The following is a 22,069-nucleotide window of genomic DNA, read 5'->3' as shown; positions in this document are numbered from 1 at the left end:
CCAGAGTGATGTAAGAAGCCCTTACAATTCACTTTGCTGTTAAATGCAGTATTTTTAGAAGAATATTTTTTGTAGCTAAGTTTTGTTAGTGTTCTGGTTGACATGTGTCCCTTTAGGTTCAAACTCCAGAGAGACTGCCATTTCCATGACACTGTACTTGTGAGTGCACATGTAACATTGTAAATTGTTTGAAGTTACTAAAAGGGAAAGTAATTGCCTTCTTACGTGCAGAAATGGTAAAGTCAGCTGGAGCTGATGCTTTGATAGTTAAGGGAATCAGTTATTAATGTTTCTGTGTGGAGCCACAGAGGCCCTTGCAACTGTGAATCTCACAATCTTGCTCTTGGGCAAAGTATATGCAGTCATCTCTAATCTGTTCCATCTCTCCCCAAGTAGCTCACCCAGCAGTGTGAACAAATTGCCTGGAAATGTCGTCATCGGGCTTCATCTGGCACTATCTCCCTTTCTGTCTGGGTCATTGATTTCCTTGTCTCCTTTGCCTTAAAACTCACATCATACATCAATTTCTGAGTTTCCAGTACTGAAGCAGCTGCATTATGCCTTTCCTGCTCAACACCAGCAGCTTTCAGCTTCTGAAGTGTCCTTTACTGATGCTCATCTAAAGACCTCCTGAATGTGCCTCAAGTGGCCTCCCTGCCTGCTACATAACAGCCTATGCTCTGCCAGCTTTTGTTTCATCACAAGGTTTAGAGCTGTTCTGCTCTCGGAAATTGGGTAAAATTTGGTCTCCTTCCTACAATGACTCAGTGTGCTGGAGAAATGATTCTTGCCTTGTGCGAGCAGCTATGGCAGGGCACAGAGCTGTGCCAGCCTCTGCTAGCCACGAGCTCCCCTTGGGAGAGCCCCTCAGCCAGCAAGGAGCTGGGGCTGCTCTGCACACGGATCTTATGATGGCTAAATATAGGGTCCATTGATAAATAAAACAAATGCACAAGGAATGCAAGAACCAGCAGTTGTTACAGTGTCATTTTAGCTAATACAGCCTTTTCCTCTGTTCTTTTGCTCTCATCTTTGTGGCCCTTCATCGCAGACTTGTGCAATTTGAATATGTATCTTTGCGCACCCAACTAATACTATCAGTTCTCATGGAAAGAGTTTCCAGGATTAGACCTGCAATGCGCCATTCAACCCTGAGAAATGATTCTGCAAGAGAAAAAAATCTTGTCTTGCTACTCACTGGGGCTTTGGTCGCTCTGTGCTTGCACCAATCAGAGCTTACTCCTGGTCTGCTGCCATCATTTAATGGCCAGGTACCTCCCTGCTCCTGTGTCAGACTTGTTTGCTGAGCTGCAAACTGTTGCCTACTGTAGCTTTGCAAAACTACTCCTGAGGATCCAGTCTGGCCTGCAGAAACGTACTTGAGTTTTGTTAGGAGTAATAAGGTTCCACCTCAACCCTTGCAAACTGAGTGTGGAAATATGTGCAAGAAATAAGGTCTCAAATGTGTACCCCTTACTCCTAGATTAATGGTGATCTTAATGTGAATAATTTCACTCACAAGAAGTGTCAGATAAATTGAGTTTACTTAGGGAAGAGTGTTCTTCCAGAACACAGCTCTGCTGATCTTTGTCCTTCTAGAAAGCAAATTGACAGTCTCTTTGTTTTGCAGCCAAATTCCTCATCCTAGGCCTGGAATATGTATGGAAAAATATTTCCAGAGATTCTCCTGTTATAAATAACCTGGAGGACGTGAAGGACTCTGCAAAGCATGCTGCAAAGAGGATGGAGAAAGAATTCATCTCTTGGAGAGAAAAAAAGAATCTTCATGTTAAAGCTGATGTTTGTAGTGTGTGCTCAGGGTGAGCCACATGAGAGGCAAATGGAGATAAGAGCAGAGTCCTGAAAGAAAATGACTGATTTTAATCTCTGTTTCCCTGTTTACAGGGTCTTTGCTGCAGAAATTAAAAAGCTGTGCTTCCCTGAAAGATTGCCTGTTAAATGGTGCATCATCACCAGCTCCCAATATTTTTTTGCCTATATTCTCCATGTACGTTGTGCATATATTTATACACATATGTACATATATAAAGCTTCTCTGTGTCTTTCTCTTCATGGACTGTTTATAGCGTGTGCTGTACACTCAGCTTCTCACAGCCCTCTTGCAGCTGTTCGAGCCATACCGTATCCCATCTTTAGCCATAGCATCTTCTAAACAGTCACAGATGAACTTTTACCAGGTTTATGTAGTTACATCTGAATATCACTAGATGTCCTCTACTGCTAAGTAGCTTTACCTCAGTCCATGCCAAGCACCACACAGAAATTCAGTGAAATGAACCTCAGCTGTTTAAGCTGTATATTTATAGTTCAATAGTTCCCTGTCCATAGATGCACAATGCTGTTCCTCATTCATAGCCTGAAGGAGTGCTCTAATACCTCTTACCAACTAGAGTTACAGTGTGATTTAGAAAGGTGTTGTATTGGTTTCACACAGATTTGAAGCCATCTGACGTGTCGTAGGTACACTTCAACTATCTCCTTCGCTGCTCATCTGAGACAACCATCAGGTAGGGCTCAGCCTTTTGTTTCCTTGTGCCCGTCTCCACATTTAACACCCAAAGTCCACTCTCCGCCTTCTCTGCTGCAACCACTTACACCTTTAACAAGGAACAATAAACAGTCATGCTGTTTATTTAGCCCTAGTAGTGAAATGTTACACTATGTAGATAATACATCCCCTTAGAGACAGTAGGTCTGAGGTACAGCATGACCTGAATAGTTCAGAGACTGTATGGTCACTTTAATCCTATTGAGTGATGTTGAACCAGGTTGGAAATGTTGCCTGAAACTGTATGGGGAAAATGTGGGCCAACATTTTAAGGTGCTTTTTTTTCTTTGAGTTTTCTATAAAGTTTGAAGTTTTGCACAACCTGCACTTGCATCCTCCCAGGGAGGGCTCTTCCTGACAGTGTGTCTGCTATCAAACCAAACTGAAAGTTTTCTTTGAGGGCTACTTGAGGTGACTCAGCAGGATACAAAAAATGCACTTAAATAGAAGTTGTATTGTGTAAGAGCTCAACCACAGCAACAATTCCCCCGTAGCAATGTTAACTAATATGCACTACAAGACATTTAATGTTGTTCCAGATTCTGGCTGGAATTGAAAGATGAAATGGGGATTTCTGGCTTTCCTTCTTACAAAAGTTCAGTGTTTCACATGGGCAGGAGGACTCTAGAGAATGGAGGGATAGCCAGGAGCCAGGCCATGGGCATTTTCTCTTGAGCGTTGTTAACACTGATATGAAACACAATAAGATTTTCGGATTTGGGTGTCCAAATGTTGGTCTGCTCCTTGTTTGGGAATAGAGGTACCTCCACGTGAGCAGAAATTTACCCACTCTGATCAGAGATCTGTTTAAGATGCCCAAATACAAAGTTGGATGCTCAGATTTAAAGATGTAAACCTAAAACCTCTGGCCTACTGGTGCCAGATCTGCAGTGTCCCAGCATTTAGTGACAAGGTTTGCTCAGAGCTGGGCACCTCTATTGCTGCACTGCACGCTTAACAAGTCCAACAAAAGTCTGTCCTCAGGAAACTGAGAGGATTTTTGTCCAGGAAAGAAAATTTGCAGTCAACAAAAGCGCAGTTTTGCACTGAATTCACATGCAACCCTGAGACTGCTGTTGATAAACCCCCATCCTAAATCCAAGCTGTTGATTCACATGAACAAAATGTCTCAGCCCCATGGTTTAGTCAGAAAAGCCTAGGGGGGTTATTCTGGGCTCATTTTTTTATGTCTTGAGATGGAGCAAGATTAGTGAAGAATTTACAGGCAAAGAAGGCGAGCTTGCCTGCGGAATGCATTCATGGCAGTTCATAACACACCAGTTGGTATGAGGCTGGGCCCTCTTTCAGTGAGATAAGAGGGGCTCACCCAGTCTTGGAAAGCTCAGGCTCTGTACATCTGAGGGCTCAAGAAAGGCCCAGGCCCACTTGCAGGAGCTGAGCTGCCAAGGGTGGCATGGCCAAAAGGCCTGCACACAGCCTGGTGAGGAGCCCTGGTGCTCCACTGAGCCCTGTGGCAGCACAGAGGCAGCTCCAGGCTGACTGTCCCCGTTCATTGCAGGGGAACAGGACTAGATGCCCTCAGAGGTCCCTTCCAACCCTAAGGAATCTATGATTCTATGACTGCCCTCACTCATGAGTTATTCTCAGGCAGCTGTTGCCCACATCCTCTGTATAACAGTGTGTATGCCAATACTGGTGCTTGTGCAAACGCAGGGCTTTGGCTGCCTTCAGCTGCTGCAGAAGGTGCAGGGCTGCGGAGGAAGCTGCAGGTGAGGTGTGCTGTGAAGCACTGCACGGGTTTCACCTCCAGAGCCAAGGGCACAAAGAAGAGGAGAGGACAGCAAGCAGCACCCGTGCATTCCCTCAAGTCTCACCTGGGACTGGTACATAAAAGGCAAATTGTGTTATCACAGTAAGAGGTACATGGCTCCCATGTATTTAGCACAGATGTATAATATACAACACGTGTGCGTACAGCAGAACTGACGCTCGCAGTGCCCTACGGGACCCAGCCCGTTCGCCGCCGCCCGCCGCAGGGACCCGCGCAGCTCCCGGGGGAGCGCCGGACCGGCGCCCCGTCCCCGCGACAGCCCCCGGGCGCCTTAAGGTGCCTCCGCCGCTCCTCGGCCGCGCTCCACCTTAACGCCGGGCCCACTGCCACGCCGGGGCCCTGGGGCCGCGCGCTCCGGTCCACCGCTACACGAGCCCGGAGCGCAACCCATCTCCCATCTCCCACCCCCCGCAGGTGACGCCGGGCCTCCCCGCTGCCCGCAGCGCCCGGCCCGGCCCCCGGCGGCGGGGCGGCTCTATTTATAGCAGCGGCGCGGCGCTATAAGGGATGGCCGGCGGCGGGCGGGGGCCGGCCGGCGCTGCCCGGCGGCGGGCGCCTCTCGGCGGGCATGGGCGGGCTCTGAGGGCGCGGCCCGCGGCGGCGGCGGCCCCGGTGAGCGGCGGGAGGGCGGCGAGGCTCCGTCCGGCTGCCGGGGGACGCGGAGCCGGGGGGTGCGCGGGGCGGCGCTGGGGGCTTTGTGGAGAATCGCGAGCGTGGCCGCGTGAGCGCGCGGAGGTGCCCTCGGAGGGGTGGGAGCCGCGGCCAACTTCGCTCCGTCCCTCTCCCCGCAGCGCTGCGATGCGGAGCGCCGCTCGGGCATGAGCCGCCCCGCCGGGCCCTGCTCGGCAGAGACGGCGTCGGGAAGAAAGGGCCACGGAGGAAGCTCCGCGCTGCTCGGCTCGGGACCGCGGGCTGCCCACGGTAGGGCTGCTTTGTGCGGGCTGTCGGCTTCTCGGGGCTTCCTTGCTTCGTGGCGACGCGAATAAAGGGGCGGGGGGTTCCGCGTCTCTCCGTCCGCAGTGCGCGGTGGGGAGAGGAGGGCGTTCTCCCGAGTTACCCTGTGTCACACGGGGCTTTGTCGGGCGACGGATCGCTGCGTTTGCGGCCGGCTTCTCTCCTTTCCTCCCCGCGGGTTCAGGCGCGCGGCGATCTTTTACTTTCCTCCCTTCTGCCGATCTGCGCGCTGCCTCCGCTCTTATCTTTTGCACCTCTGAGGACTCTGTGAAAGCTTCCAGATTGGTTTGCTCGAGCGTTTGCCGAGCTTCTCGAAGCGAAACGCAGATGCTATCTCTCCTTACAACGAGGAGGAGGTAGTTTTTCTTTTTTGGGGCTTTTTCCTTGCTTTAAGACGGGACTGGGCGTTTTCAGCTCATGTGCGTGGGATCGTTGGTGATTAGAAAGCAAACTCGCAACTTGTTTTTTATTCCCAACGGCTCAAAAACTCTGGAAACAGTGCTCGGAGAGCCTTGACAACCGGGCAGAGGGGTTCTGACAGAGCTGAGCTGGCAGGTGAGGAGCAAGGTAGAATTGTGCTCATTATGGACTGCTCTCAGCATCCTGGGCTGTTCCTGGGACCCGCTGCAGATCGATGACTTTGTGCAACACACTGGGACGCTGTATCGGCGCAGGGTAGAGTCTGAGGCTTGGTTAGAGCAGCTCACAGTGGAGACCTGAGCCCTGAGTGCGGCTGAGCACAGGTAACTGCAGCACCTCCACGCGTACCAGCGGGCATCGCTCTGCTTTAGCTGCTCAGTGTTGTGAAAGTGTGAAAGTCTAAGCCCTCAAAGCCTTGGTTGTCTTATGAGTCAACTCAAGCTGGGATTTTGGTGGCAGGCTTAAAAAGATGCTGCTGTCTGGAAATATCTGTCTCATCTGGAAACTGCCGTTCATGCATTGGTTAGTACTGATGCACCAGCTTGGTGTGCTCCATACCTGGGTGTATCTTTTTGTATTTCTGCAATGAAACTACGCATTTAGCTTCACAAGAGGGACAAATCTCAAAGGCTGAAATTTGCATGGATTAGCTGTCATTTCTTTTCTTTCTCTGTTTCTCCAAGTCTGTTTGGATCATTGTAAAAATGGGGTTCTATTAGTTTAAGAGAAAGTAAAAGAAATGACAAGGGTGTGGCAAGGAAGTAAAGTAGGAGCTTTAGGAAGTTTACCTATGGCTTTGGATTTCCTGTCAGAGACAGGAGTTCTTTCTTCATGTTTATCCTGGCTGCGTCTCTTTAAAAGTAGTGGGTGCACTTCATGTCATCGTTTTGCATCAGTTTGTCTGACTTGCTGTTATTTTGATTCTCCATCCTAGGAAGTATCTCACTCGATACAGACTGCAGTGCAAATTGCAGCGGGCCAAACACCCCGCTAGTGTGGTTCCTGAGTCAGAGCAGCTGCAAGAGGAACGGAGCTGGCCCAACATCTGTGTTCAGGACTAACGTGAAAGACAGTTTCAATTTACTGAAGTTTTGGTGGGTGTTTTCACCCGCTTAAGATTCTTTGTAGAGGAACTAAGAATTGCAGAAACAAAGCTTGCCTTTTTTGTGGGACTTGTGTGTGGTGGATTGGGTGGTATTTTGTTTGCTTATTTCATTTTGGAGTTTTTTCTCCATAAACTAAGACTAAAAATTGAAGGGATAAAACAGATTTTTTCAGACAGACAGACAGAACTTGCTTTCTTTTCTCCACACCTTGATATTGGGAGAGACCCACTTGCATTTCAGGACTGGGAGGAAGAGAACAAGCCCTGTTTCTGAGCTGGTGTTGTCCCTGGCAAAGTAGTAAGTGAGGGCACTGTAAGAGGTGGATGTAGGACAAGTGATGAACCACTCTCACTGTTGACATGATGGTGTGATTCATCAGTGCTCCTCTTTGGCTGTATCCTGTGCTCAAGACCTGTGTGGCCTGCCACTCATACTGTGTGCTGTTTGTGGCTGGTAGGTGATGTTTCATTGCTGGGATCATTGGAGCAGAAACTCTCCTCTGTTCTATTAATAATTTTGGAGGGCACCTTGAGGATAGCTGTTTGGCCTTGCTTATTTCTGCCTTTTTTTTTTTTGTTATCTTTGGGTGTAAAATTACTCTTTGTGGATTCAACACAAGCTAAGAGTCTCCATGTATGTCACCTGTGTGTAAAGCCAGGTCTCCCTGCTGACCTGTTGCATACAAGTTGGGCAGTTTGTTCAGATGAGTTAGTCTATCCTTGAGGGGTTTAGGATGCTGACTTCAACTGGACCTGTCTTAATTTGTCTTTGCCTTGTTTAATTATTTACTTTGCACTGCTCCTGTGGTGCTGTCACTCCTGGTGGCTTCTTGCTCCTGCTGTGCTCAGACTTCACAACCCATGCAGTGCATTAGCCCTGCTTGTGGGAGTTACCCTCATTTTCTCCTAGATATGTAGCTTCCATGCCTTCCTTTACATCTTTTACCTGCATAGGCTGAAGGAGGAAGAAATTTTGCCTTAGTGTGGTAACGTGTAGCTTCTTTGTGCAAAGGGAACATCAGATTCTGGAGATGGAAAATACTAACGTGAATCCACAAGAATGGTATTTGCATAAGCTTCTGCTGTCCTCAATAAGTAGATCAGGGCTGAGGGGACAGATCTAATATGGAAAATATGGAATTCATTTTCAGACTTTCAAGCTAGTCCCTTAGACAGGGCTTAGGAAGAGAAGTAGTCTTAAAAGATATGGAAATGTGCCTTGAAAGTGACCTTTCAAATATCGACAATATTATTCTTGGTGTCTGTGGCATTCAAACTTAATGAAATGTAAAGCAGAAGAAGTTGGGAGGATTTGGTCCAAGTGAAAACAGAATGAGCGTGGGACTGGCAGATGGGAGGAACATTAGCCCACTCTTGGTGGAGTTACTGCTTCTCCTGTTGTTGCCTACAGAAGGGACTCGACAGAAGATAGTGGGAGGAGAGTGCAGACTGCTTGTCCTACTTGAATGTCACTGGATTTTTCTGCGTGGGGACAAATGTCCAATGGTCCAGTGGATCAAATCCTGAATGCTGGTATCTAATATACATCCAGAGCAAGTCCATCAACTTTGTAACATCTGCAGTAAGGAACAAGTGGTTTTTTTTCTGAACAGAGGGGAGGAATGAACAGCTGTTTCTTAGGATGCTGAATTTCTTGGCATACTTTTTTTTTGAGATTTATGACTCTTATTCTCTGTTTGAAAATGTAGTGGAGCAATTGCTGATCCATGCATGTATGCATGAGAAAATGCCAGTGGAGGAGTAATACATATGGAAATCTTGCATAGAGATATGACAAACTGGCCACCTGCTCTTAGATGATGCAATAATTTACAAAAATATATCTTCTGGAATGATGACTGAGGGAAGAGGTGGGGGCAGGTTTGAGGGAAGTTAGCAGTATTTATCTTTTTAAGTAGTTTGCTGTTGTACTTGCTGCTGACCCTCTTGCCAGCTTTACTGCTTCAGAAACAAGAGGTAGTTAATGCAGTAGCAGGTGCATAGGCTTCATCAGAGGGAGGAGTCCACTGGACAGAGCTAGCAGAAGAGATGGGAAACCTATCTCCCAGTGTTTTCTCTGTCACAGACTGCCTTTGTACTGATAGAGTAAGATCAGAAATTCTTGCAGATAAATACCTGTGACTGTGCATCTGCCTCTCATTAGGTTTGCTGGTTGATGCAGTGACTGGTGTTAAGCTACTGAAAACCAAGCATTTACTCCAAGTTTTCATAATCTACAGCAAAAAAAAAGGTAGAACTGCATCAGTGCGCAGCCAGTTTCCCATAAACCTGCTCCCTGGGTATTGGTTAACCTTGCTAAGTGTGTCCTGGGGTCAAATCTATTGCTTTTGTATGTGAAAGTAAGTCTTAGTTTGCATTGTGATTTACTGGAGTGTAAATAAAGCAAGTCTTTCACTTAGAAGCTCACTCATCGGCATATATTAGTAACACTCATCAGTTTTTGACTGGAACTGTGATGGCATAATTACTGTAAAAGGGTAACACGTTCAGAACTACCTGTGTGACTTTGGGAGTTGGATTCCTGAGAGGCTTAGTCATTATTTTAAATAGGAGTCAGCTTTTTAAGTTACACATATTCCTGGAAGTTTTAAGAAAGGACTTCTGTTATCGCATTTTTAAAATGTCAATTTCTAGGACAGCTATGGCAGCTCTTCCACTCTACTTATTTCAGATATTAACTGAGGAGGTTGAAAAAAGATTAGAAAAACCACTGTGGGAAAGTAGATTCTCACGGGTAATCAATCTTACTAGAGAAATCCAAGTTGTGAAAATGTCTATTCTTCTATCACCTGACAGCAGGATGGATATGCACATATGTATTTTCTGCTGTGTCGATGAGGACAGTGAGGAGGATGGCAGATACCTTGGCCATGGCTGTAGACAGACTAAAGCATGTGTTTCTTCAGACACTATTTGGGGCACTGAATTCAAACAGCATGTGATTGGAACAGTTTGAGTCACCAGACCAAACACAATTATCAGAAGAAACAGATTAACTAAGAAAATAGTCTTCTGTACTCTGGTATATGTGTTTGCATAGTTAAGACTTTAAGATTAAAAGCAAATTAGGTTTCTTTTTTAGCAGTGATAGATTACTCTTAGTACTTGTGGTGCAATTTTTTGAAGTATTTCTGGAACACTAATAATGTAAAGTGTATTTTGCAACATACCTATGGGATGGACACCTACTGCTTATCTTCTACAGCTGAGGAACTGGAGTGTTCAATAAAGCAAGATGCTGCACACAAAACTGTGCAGGGAGGACTGCAGCTGGACAGGCAGGAGGATGCTGAGACTGTCTTTCAGTACTGATGAAAGCCATCATTCTCTGCTCCGTATTCTACCCATTAGATTCTTCCTCAATGCTTCTAAGGTATTTTAGTGTATTTCCTCACCTGGACAAGGTGAGATTGGGCTCTTCCAAGGAGTGAATGTCAAGCCTGGTGAGGGAGGGACAAGACAGATGGATGCTGATGTAAGTCTGAGGAAAGGTGAGGAGTGAGGAATATCCTCTAGCTAGATATGCTACTGCTGCTTCTTTAGCAAACCTGGCTTTCCTGATGCTGGTACATCACAGCTATTGAAACTCTGTTCCTCTGGGCAAATACCTGCTTTTCCTGGGTCCAGAGCCAACTCTGCTGATGTCCCCTTTAGGATAGAGCTGATGTAAGTGGCTGGATTGGTCACAGAGCCTTCTGTCCAGTCATTGGCTCCAGAGTTTCTGCCACTGTGCCATGTCCTTGGGCTCTCTGGTGCCAGATGGCTGCCTTCTTTCTGACTTGGCCTTGCGAGGGGCACCAAACTTTTGTTTGGGGAAAAGAAACTTGTAAAGTTGGCAGGAGGAATTCTATTTTGGGGGAGTTGCATGGTGAACAGTAACAATGAGTTTTATTTCTCAGAATGTATCTACATTTATAGGTTGCTATATTTAAAAAGAAGAAAAAAGAGTCACGGGGAGCTATGCTAATGCTCTCGTGAGGCCAAAGGCAACAGGAGTTAAGTAACAGTTTTGTGAAGCATCTAGAGGATTTATGGAGCAGGCTGAAGCCAGCTGTAAGCCATGCAGTGCTTTGTTCTGGGCCCCTCTCATGTACTTGGTGCTGGTTACAGTGAAGTACTCTCCTAGCACCTTGGAAGTGCTCAGTGCTGTCAGCTTCCCTGCCCTTGAACGTGAGTTGCAGAGCTCAGGCTGGAGCTACTGAGCTGCTCCTCTAATGGAAAGTCACAGTGGCAGTCAGTGGTGGCATGTCCCTGTGTGTCTCAGGCCACACTAACTAGTAGCTAGTAGCAAATAACCATTAAAGTGAAATCTTCTAATTTAGTAGGCTTTTTGCTTCACTTTTTAAAAATCTGTCGTATCAGTTTCTTTTTTTTTTTTCTTTTTTTGAATTGTCCTTCCCACTTCAAGGACTACTAAAGCACCCACTGCCATGTGTCTGTAGGTACCCACAGATGCTAAAAGTATTTAGGGACTTATTGATTATAAGTGTGAGTCTGTGATAAAAGCTCCTTTAGCAGTTGGTTGTTGTGGCACAGAAAGACTCTACAAAGGTAGATAATGGGGGAAAAAAAGTGACTGGATCCAGATGGAATTTAATCTTAGGCACTGTTATTGGTCTGTCATCTTTACTTAACATATCCTGATAACTCTCAATATCCTGTTATCTGCCTATGTCTTCATAGGCAGCTGGTAATTCAGTAAGGATTGTGATCTTCAGGAAACATACAACTGATGTCTTGTGTCATGCTTGGTATGGATGTACTAATGCCACCAGTGTAAGTATAAGAATTGCTGGGTGGGGAACATCTACTTATGAAGTATGACCGCTGGGGAAGGTGTTTCAGTAGCAAGTGCTCAATCCCAGGAGGAGTCATTAAGAACCTCTGATGGACCAGGGAGGAGAAATAATCACAGGAATCCTGTTTGCTCAGGAGTGGATGCTACAAAGCTGCGGGCTGGAGGTTGGTTTGATGGCTGCTGGCTTTTGGTGGAAACAAGTTCACAGTGTGCATCAAGGTGAGGCAGATATGCCCCAGTGCTCTGGGAAAACCCCAAGCTGTAGAAAATTGCTTTTGTGCAACAGCAGAGCAACTTCACTACTGAGATTTTTAGCTCTCACAGGTACCTCTGTAACAATGTATCTGTATCTGATCTAATGACCCTTGGAAAACATAACAGGTGTCACCTGAGCCCATCCTGTGCACACAGTGCTTCACTTTCACCTGAGGAGGGCCTGTTGGTAGCTGGTGAGGAATTGTAGTTTGAGAAAGAGTGAGATTAAGGCTCTGAGGACACACAGTTATGAGGTAGACTTGGATGGTACTTGCTGTTCTCCCATCAGAAAATACTTTGTAGTGCAGGGGCAGAATGCTGGGAGAGACTTGTTTCTTTCATGTGCTGTGGATGCTCCTAAACTTAATCTGTAGCAGGCATAAGTGCAGACATGAGGAGCTGAATGGACCATTTGCTTTTCAGGAGTTTGGTGTGGTCTGAGAAGATCCTGGAGGCTCTGGTGAAGGGCTTTGCCTTCCATCATTTCCTTTGTGCTCCATGTGGCACAGATGCTGGCATGGTGCTGCAGCTCTGCAGGAGCATTTGGTTGTGAAATTTACCTACTGAATGTTAAGACCATCATCCAAAGTTTGGCTTTGACTGAATGCGTGTGAAATGTGCCAAGTCTCTCCCGTTAATCAGTGAGATGTGCTCAAGGCATGTGTAATTCTTTTTTTTTTTTTTAACAGTATAGCAAGTCTGTCTAATTAAGCATCTGGGATTTGAATTATTAGATAACAGAACAGTTTCAATCTACTTCTGTGTTAGTAAAGATCACCAGCAACCCATTTTTTTTTTTTTCCTTGGATTTTTCAATTACAGACTTCAGAAACTCTTTGAACCTCAGGAGGGTGACTTACTGGGTCCAGAAGAGCTGAGAAATACAATTCTTTTTCTAAGGCCTCCCAAGCTCAGCAAGTCACTCCCTGTTGTTTACATAGCAGCCTCGCAAGAGTATGGGAATAAGCGTTAAGTTGTCAAAGCAAAGGAGAAAAATCACATTTTCGGGTGTAGGCTGTATGGAAGCATGTGTTTGGATTTGTGCTGTGTCAGAATAAATCCTTTTGCTGTGCGAAACACTGGGAGCAGCTCTCTGGCTCAGAGGTCAGATTGCCTCATCTGTTTCTGGATTGGGAGGGGAAAGTGGCAATATTGGGAGTTGGTGTGGGCTTGGGAAGGCTGGTGAAGAGGTGGAAGGGTGTAGCTTGAGAGTTGGGAAGGGACAAGGCTGAATCAACGTGGCAGAGGGCTTCTGAGCACCAGCAGTGGGTGGAGGTCTGCTGCTTTAGACAGTGCTCTCCAAGCCCTGCTGACCCTAGGCTGACCGATGCACTTCAAAACCTTTCTGCAGTGTGGGTGGGGGGGACACAGTGGGTGGAACTGATGACCCAAAATACAATTTCCCCTTCCTAAGACTGGGTGTGTACCAAGCTGGTGTGGTAAAAGAGTATGAACAAAAAATGCTGAGAGATGCAGTGGTTAAACTGAAACATGCTGTGGCAGGATGAAAGTAATCGTGTCCCTTACCAGCCCTTAAACGCTTTGGGGCTTTTTTTTTTTTCCAAGTGGCTGCAATCCATGCTGTCTCTATCTAGGCTTCTCTGCTTTTAATAGAGAGAATTTTATATGCAGAAACATACCAAGACACCAACAGGGCAACCCATCTTGTGTTATGTTATAGCTCACAGGGTCAAGATAAAATGTAAGGATATCTCCAGTTATCTTTCTGTTCAAGTTTTGGTTTTGTCCTGTGTTTATTTTTTTCTCCAGTCTCCTTGAATGTATCAAAGCATATGAGAAGGACCCTTGTGTGGAGTGAGTGACCCTTTGGGAGAATCCTGCAGCTCTAGAAGGGACAAATCCCAATCTTGTTCTGTCTGTGAGCCTGATATTTAAAGAATGACGTACTTGAGCTGCTAAGGCTGGCATTCTCTTGCCTTGGTTTTTAAAAAAAAAATAGTGGCACTCTGCAGGCATAGAGGTGGCATATGGGACTTTACTGTGAAGTCAGAGCAGCACAATTCTGCATCCCAGGATTTTTGAGAAAATCAGTATCTTGACTGTTGTGATTTTGCAGCTGTACCTCAGCTGAATGGTGGATAGAAGGAAAAATGGCTCCTGCTAGTTGCTGTGAAATTTTGCTTTATGCATGGCTGCACATAGAAACAGTCATAGTTTAAGAAAAAAATGTGTGTCCAGTCCCAGTAAATAATGAGAAATGTGGTGCTATCAGTATTTAACTGATGTTTTATCTTCTCCTCCCATCAGAGGTTCCCTGGTACTAATACCGATTGCTGCATTTGCTCCCTGGGTCCCTATGGAGGGAACGTAGCTCTGTGTATCTCCTCATCCCTCTGGGACAGTGGTTCCATGGGAGGTCTGTTCTGCAGTTTCTGGAAGTGTGTTGCTTCCAGCCCAGTGACTGGACAGAAGGCATCATCTTCTGGCAGGGCTGAGTACCCTCAAGGCTGACTTCTGACATGGGTCTGGTTGTGTGTGGCATGGCATGTTTCTCCCATGTGGATGCTAGAAGCGGCTATAGTGCAGAAGCAAAAGATGTTATTGTTTGTGAGTGAAAGATGCTTAGTGGTGATGACAACTGAGGGTGTGCCACTCCCTTTTCCTTTAGCTACGGAGAAATTCTGCTCTTGGTTTTTTGTTTTGCTTGTTTGTTTTGGTTTAATTTTTTTCATCCAAATAGTAATTGATTTTTGAGGGGGATTATGTTTAAGTTGCAAGTGGATTTCTGATGTGATTGTGCAGAGAGAGCAGTGGTTGGAGCACTGCTCATCCAAGGTACTTCAAGAGAGCGCAAAGCACTCTGGAGGCACAATTTTCCATAACACTAATCCAGTGAAGTGCTGTAGACTTGCTTGCTGGCACTGTTTAAATCCATAATGCAGTGCCACCTGCCAAACCACAGGGCATAATGGAAGTGTTAATGAATGTACATATATACCCTCCCACACAGTGGGAAATTGACTTAAAGCTTGAGGCAGAGGCTTCAGACTGAGTGTAGATGGAACAGGCTTCATGTGTGCCCTGCATCCTCACAGGATGCTTCTCAGGCACTGGCAAGGCAAATGTGCTCAGCAGGAGGGAGGACTTGAGTCAGGCATGGCTGAACTCTGCTGCTTAAGGGTGGTTTGGGCAGTTGCCTTCTGGTTGCTTAGTACCTCCTTCATGTCTGAGCATCGAGTGTGCCTTTGCCACTCAGAGCACAAGAGGGATACAAAGAGGGAGGTGATTGCTGCACAAGAAGAGGCTAAGAGGTGCCAGAGCTTGGATGCTGGAGGTGGAAGTGCTGCATACCTTCAGGCAGGTTCATGGAAAGGTGCAGCTCTGGGTAAATGAGACCACAGCTCTTCTCATTTTCCTGTCTCTGTCCAGAAGACTGGCAGCATCAGCCTGGGATTCTCACATGAAAATACTGTTAACCAGGGACCTTTACAGTCTTAAAGCTATCTAAAGAGACACAAAGTGTGTTTGCCAGGAGGGAAGGGAGTCTTTTAAAAAGCCATTTACATCCCAGAAGACATCTGGTAGTAACAAGAGAGATGTAAAAAAGCAGCTGTGGGTGCCATGAAGTCTGCACCTATGCCCAGTGTGGTGCCCAGAAGGTCACAGCACAGCAGGCGGTGATGGAGCTGATCAGAGCTTGGTGCACGGCCTGGTGGGGGTCAAGCAGCCCTTGTTTTGTTGGGGATGCAGAACCACAATGGCGAATGCAATTTGGAGCAGCAAGGATGTTCCATGCTGGCAGTTTTTGGTCCTGCTCAGGATTCCTACCCAGTTGCATCACCTTGTTTGCTGCAAGCCATGTACAGGCAGTATAGAAACTTAGCAGTGCTGTGCTGCTTTTGCTATGGAAACCTTGCTGCACAGTACAGAAGAGTAGCAAAACTACCCTGGGTAGTGAATTTGGGGTCTTTTTATTGGTGTGTCAGCAGGCTGGGATGTATAAGAGGGAAGCTGCCCATTTCCAGGGATTGTGCTAGCAGGAAGGGCAGCTATTGGAATTCGAGGCTGCTTCCTCCACTGCAAATTTGTTCTTGTTATCTCTGGCTGGGCAGGGCAGGGGAACATCTTGGCTATCTGATTTCTTTTGCTACAGTATGTTTAGGTCAGCTTCACCGTTTCCATGATAACATAAGAGAGGCGTTCCTGGCCTCATTAGCAAAGAATTTTCAAGAGTTGTAGAGGAATCTGTCATTCCACAGTGCCTCCCAGGAGTGTTGGAATTAAATGACTAAGGAAAGGGATGTTGGATCTGAATACACAAGGAAGCAGTGGAAGTAAAAGCAGCTGAGCCATGTACTTTGTCAGGAGATGCTCTCATTTAATGTATTGGCAAAAGGGCTGGAACAACAGCAGGTGGACACCTGTAGACTGGAAACCATATCATGTTAATGCAGGTCTTGGAGATGCAGGAATGGCTTTCTCCTAACCGGTATGAATTTTCCCACAAAACTGATAGCTGTGGTGCTGCAACTCTAGACTTAAGTGTGGGGTGGGTTTTTTGTTTGTTTTAATATAAATCTAACCTCTTCATCTGACTGTAGACTCATTAGGGTGATGAATCTTGTTACATGTTTTGAAAAGGGCACTAAATCACCACAAGAAACATGCTGAAGATGTACAGAGTTGCTAGGGAGGTGGAGGAGGAGCTGCGGTTTGTTTTGGTGACTTTTGTCAGTATGACTGATATGTGCCGTGCTGCATTTAGGTAAAGATCAGAACAACAACAAGGGGTTCTCTCCCCAAGCCCAGCTTCAGCAATAGAGAGATGGTACAGTTCAGTGTTGCTCCAAGAGCTCCTTGCTACTGCCTGAGAATTTACAGGGCAGTGTGAGGGAGAAAAGCAGAGGGGGCTGCCTACAACCCAAGCAATTTCCAGTGATGTGGCTTTTTACATTATTATTTGTTCAGGCTATAATTCCATGTTTCCTAAAATAACCACGACGTATTCATCAGGCAGCTACTGCCTTTAGCTGCCTTTTGTGTGAATCTCAAGTGCTTCATTACTCCCCTGGTGAGTTTTCTTTCTCTTACAGTATCTGAGCTGCATCTGTGCAGTGGGGGAGGTGATGTGATCTTGGGTTGAACGAGAGAAAAGATCTGGTTAGCATAGAACATCAGTGAGGAGTTTAGGGAGCATGGCCTTTGGGATGCATCTTTTAGCACCGGAGGAGATTTTAAGAGGCCACTTTCAAGTCTGCAGCTACATCCTACAAATCAAAACTCAATCAGTGGAGAAGCAGAGGATTTTATTTTCAAACAACAGTAGGTTTATGACTATTCTTTTTTCTCTTCTTCAATAGCAATCTGATAATGCTTTGATCACTGTTCCAAAAGGAAATGCCTATAATTCCCTGTACAGGTCTTGCCAGGTTCTGCTCTCCATCAGACATCCTGGATGCTGAGGGAGTTGAGAGCACTCTCACCTGGCAAGATCCTCCTTAGAAAACCTCTAGGAGTTGGAACTTGGGTTTTGAACAGCTTAATACTAAACGGTGTCAGACTCTGTCTTCCCACACAATTGGTCTCTTCTATATTGATTTCCCACTGGAGACTTTCATGTGGTCAGGCTCAGTGCTCAGTGTATCCTTTTGGAGGCATCAACCAAGCAGGAACGCTGACAGACTGAAGGAAGCCTTGCTAAGAGTTAATCATCTTTATTAAGTAACAGCTGTCAGTGATTATTTGTACACCTGCAGGTCCTTTGGCTCTTGAAGGTTTGGAAGGCAGTCATGCCAACTTGAGGGAGAAATTTCTCCAGTTCACTCAGCATGGCTCTAGGGAGACAGCTCCCTCCAAAAATTGCACATCCCATGTTTCAAGGGTTTTCAGTAGCTTCCAGTCCAAGGGATTGCCTCCAAGATGCAAAGCCAAACTATTTTGGTACCTGGCTAACATCTCTGGGTGTGTCGTGGTAGCAGTGTGGCTGCAGCCAGCAGCCTGCAAGAGAAACAGAGAGGGAAGTGTTCAGATCTTGCAGAGTTTCAGCCCTAGAGGCATCGCAGGGAGCCGCTAACGCTTGCGAAGTGACTGGGTAAAAGGGTGTGAGCAAGTAGGCTGTGGCTAGGGGAAGAGTTATTAATGGCAACTGTAGGAGTAGTTGGCAGCACTGGTGGCTTCCTTGGCCTCAGGTGAGGCTGGTGTCCTCAAGTATGCAGAGCTCTGGCAAGGCATGTGAAAAGCAATCCGTGGACCGAAGCAAACCAGTAATGGCAAATTTGCTTGAGGATGGGCTGATCAACATAAATATGTATGCATAAGCTAATCTTGGCCTATTGCTCTAGCAGCTCCCTAAAGTTGTCATTTGTGAAGAGCTGTAGTGAGGAGAAGGGTGCTGGTTGCTCCCACACAGACCCCACTGCAGCTTTCTTGAGGTTTCATAACAGAATTAAGCAATTTGTCATGTGTTGCCATGGAGACCATAAATCACTGTCATGCTGGGCTTTTCTGTCAGGGAGCTGATGCCTTTAATTGCTATAACCTCAGCTGTGAATCCAGAGCCTGATTCTGAGCTCTTTACCTGAGGTGATGGTTTTGCCCTGGGAGCTCTGCCTCTGGGAGAGTGGAGCTGGAGCCAGGGCAGGAGCGCTCATATTAACTATATACATGTCACACACCTAGGGCAGATCTCGCTGTTGTGGCACAGAGCCCCACCTCTGCTCCAATCAGCATGAGTTATAAAGACTTACACAAACTGATATCTGCCTCATTTATGCTCAGGGCAAGTTTCCCTATGGTGATGTGCACCACATCCATGGTGTGATGACCCATTGGTTGCATTAGCTAAGCTGAATTTCTCCATTATCAGCATTCATTTATTTATCAGCCCCTTCCATTCCACCCATGTCCAGACAGGTAAATGGGGTTTTACTCTGTTCGCTCTGCCTCTGTACTTTAAATCCTTCTTGCTGAGGAGTGCTCAACCTCAGTGGTACTGATGGGCCACTGTTTCTCCTTTTCCTTGCTCTCTCTTAGAAGTGGCCGTGTCTCTGTCTCAGCATTAGGGGTACGTACTGTCAGGACACAGATCTTACCAGCATGTGTGGGGGGGGACTGCATAAATCTGCCTTCAATCAGTGACTTAACCAGAGCTCTGCCAGAGTCTGTTTGCATAGGGTATGCATCGTTCCCTTGGCTGCTTCAAAATAAACAGCTGTATAAATTGTAAGATGATTATCAACACTGCTTATTAGTGTATTACCACATGCTGCTTTGTATTCAGACAATAGATAAAAAATGTCTGTTTTGTTTTTCTCAATCAAATCTACAGCAAATACATTCTTCCTTGCTCCCTTCTGAGAAAGGCTGTGTCAGTACTCCTGCCAAAAACATATGAAAATCAGCCCAACTCTTGTGCACTTGCCCGTGGCGATGTAACCAGCAGCGTGAAGCTCTGCGCACCTTTGTAAGTGGTTAATGCTTTCCAGGAGGTGACATATGTTGTTTTCAAGGGATGATTTATTAGATGGTTGAGATTATAATCTCATCGAGGCATGATCCGTCTTCCTGCTTTGATTGTCAAGGCAGGTGGAGGTGTAGAGATGTGGAAGTACTTGGATTTTGGAGATTTGCATTATGTGCTGGTAGGTTTGGGAGCACTGCTTTCTCTTCTGAGGTGGAAACTTTTTCATGAACACTTCTGGTGTCTGTTGAAACACATGTCTGGCTTTGAACACGTATTCATGTCTAGAGTGCACAGGGGCACTCCTTAGGAAATACTCAAGTGATTTGGGCAGTTTGGCTGTCATTGCCTCAGGGGACCTTCAGCAGTGTGCTGAGGGTGGCACATCTGGGCAGCATGCTGGGGCCCCGCCGCTGCTGGTGGATGCTGACACAGTAGAAACACCCATGCAGAAACATTCATGTGCTGCCTTTTGACACAAGGATAGAAGGTTTTGTCCATTCATGCTGACATCACCTAAATGCAGTTTTTGTACTCAACAAACTAGCTTACAGTGCCTGATTGATCTTTTTTTTCTAATTAATTTTATTTTCCCAGTTATATTCTGGTTGGTTCTCTGCAGGCTCTATGTTGCTCAGTCTGGAACTTAAACATACGGTGTAACGAAGTAACTGCAAGTAAACACTGATTTGACCCCTTTACATGTTGGACAGTCAGTTTGTACAATGGGCTAAATGTTATATTAGTACTTTGGGAAGTGTTCTGTGCAAGATAAGCTCAAGGCTTCTCAGGAGGGAGTTAAAGGGGCTGGTACTTAATGCTGCTGAGCAGTAGCTTGCGGTTTTGTGAGGAGGTCAAAACTGTGCACAAACCAAGTGTGGTTTTCACATCTGTGTCCTGTCCTCTGCATTGCGAGCAACAATCGGTCTTTCATACGGCACATTGGAGACGCACAGGGTGGCTGACTCCTGGGCACTCCAGTGTAAATAAAGCAGGGGTGAAGCTGCGGCCACAGGCAGAGCAAAAAAATTGTTGTCAAATGTGTTGGGAAGTGATTGAGGACAGCTTTTAGACAGAGTCTTAGTTCTAAGGAGCCTCTAAGGATCTTCTGACTCTAGCATGATAATGCTGAAATAAAGCTTGATCTTGTGAGCCAGCATGAGAGAGCTGGTTGAAATTGGTAGATTCCTGCAAACCAAGCATGCTGCCTGTTGATAGCGTGATCTTGTAAAAATGAGAAAAATTGCTTATTCTCAGCAAAACAGAGGTAAGAAACTTTCCCTCAGGACTGTACTGAGGAGTTGAAATCAGAGTGGGTGAGAACAGAGCTGTGTTTCATCCCCTTCTCTCCATACATCTGCTGTTCCTAAAGGTGGAAATGCTGTTTTCAAGAATTTTTCCAGACAGTTTAGAAACAAGTGGGCTTGGTTGTATTTCTCCTTACTCTGAAAACGTTGGCTTGTGTCAAGTGTTTGACAAGAAGTCTTTGCAGTTCCCACCAGCCCCAGCGATCTCACCTCTGTGGTAACCCCTTTTCTTTTTAACAGGGCTTTGTTTTTAGAGGAAAATCTAGGATGGTTCCTATACATTTGGCCCCAGAAGAAGTCTATTACATAGCTTTAGTTAGAGGTCAAGGCACTCAACTTATACCAACATACAGCTTATGCAGATAGCAAGTTATTCTGTATTTTCAGAAGCACCCCTGACACAAGCTGTACTTTATCATATGTAATGTAGTGTTAGGCAGAAAGGAGGAGGGAAGACTCCCTCATTTAAAAATAAACAAATAAACCTTGTTCTTATGCCTGCTTGCAGGCAAAAATGCATATACACAATATGGTGAATCATTTGCATTATCTTTACATTGTCTTTTAGCATTGCTATGACTTGAACAGCATTCTCATAGCATGCTTTGGGGTCACTTGCTGACACCGAATATTTCAGGAGATACATTTTTGATTACAGCTTGGATTCTACAGGCTGCTTTGGCCTGAGAATCTTTTTTCCCATAAGTAAAGCAAACTCAAATTTGAATATTCACATCTGATTTTATTTTGCCTCCTTTCATGTGTTTGCCCGCATGCATGGGAAAGTGGGTGTGTAGTGGGGGTGAGAAGCTGGTTAGAAGAGCTGTGAAAAGCTCTTTGTGGAAGGGTAGGATCTTTGCTATATAATAAGGAATGCAGGACTCCCAAGCACTGTAAGTGAGAAATGCCTTTATGGTTCAATAATCTGCAATAAATTGAAATAGTGGTTTGGGAGAACAGAGCTAGAGAAAGCAAAGACTAAACTTGGAGGGCCATAATCATAGAATGGCTTAGGTTGGAGGGAATTTTCAAGGTCATCTAGTTCCAACCCCTCCTGCTGTGAGTAGCGTTGCCAGCCAGAGTTCCCAATAAAGCTAGGAAGTGCTCTTAGTTGAGAAAAATCCCCGCAGTTAATGAGAACTCCCAACAAGCTTGTGGTAGCTTAATGTGGATACCAATCAGGATGCTGATGGTTTATGGCAGTGTGAAGCACTCCCTCCAGCACAGCCTCTTCACACCCACGTGTGCTGTTGTCCAGTTGCACTCGGTGACTTTGTTTTGTCTCTTGAAAAAATCAATTCTTCTGCTGTCATCTTGGGGGACAGGCCACACACAAGGAGAAGCTCATCTCTTGACTCTCACGGCTGTGTCACAGCCATAAAACCAGCCTTCCTGCCAGGGCAGTTTTTTTCCAAAAGAGCAAAACAA

General features: G+C 45.9%; 1 protein-coding gene across 11 annotated transcripts in view; it reads left to right on the top strand.

The window, feature by feature from the left end:
• Nucleotides 1–4,866: 4,866 nt before the first annotated feature.
• Nucleotides 4,867–22,069, top strand: part of MRAS (muscle RAS oncogene homolog) — a 34,483-nt gene continuing 17,280 nt past the window's right edge. For 3 of the 11 annotated variants that reach the window (XM_031590596.2, XM_031590595.2, XM_031590599.2), the window contains exon 1: nt 5,006–5,282. The gene's annotated coding sequence lies outside the window, so the exon portion shown is untranslated. The other 8 variants (XM_090143713.1, XM_090143714.1, XM_090143716.1 and 5 more) reach the window with 8 other exon arrangements.

The sequence above is a fragment of the Phasianus colchicus genome, chromosome 7, assembly GCF_987193195.1.
Source record: "Phasianus colchicus chromosome 7, bPhaCol1.hap1.1, whole genome shotgun sequence".
Classification (NCBI taxonomy): domain Eukaryota; kingdom Metazoa; phylum Chordata; class Aves; order Galliformes; family Phasianidae; genus Phasianus; species Phasianus colchicus.
The sequence above is the reverse complement of the archived record's forward strand: the minus strand, read 5'-3'. Positions and strand labels throughout refer to the sequence as shown.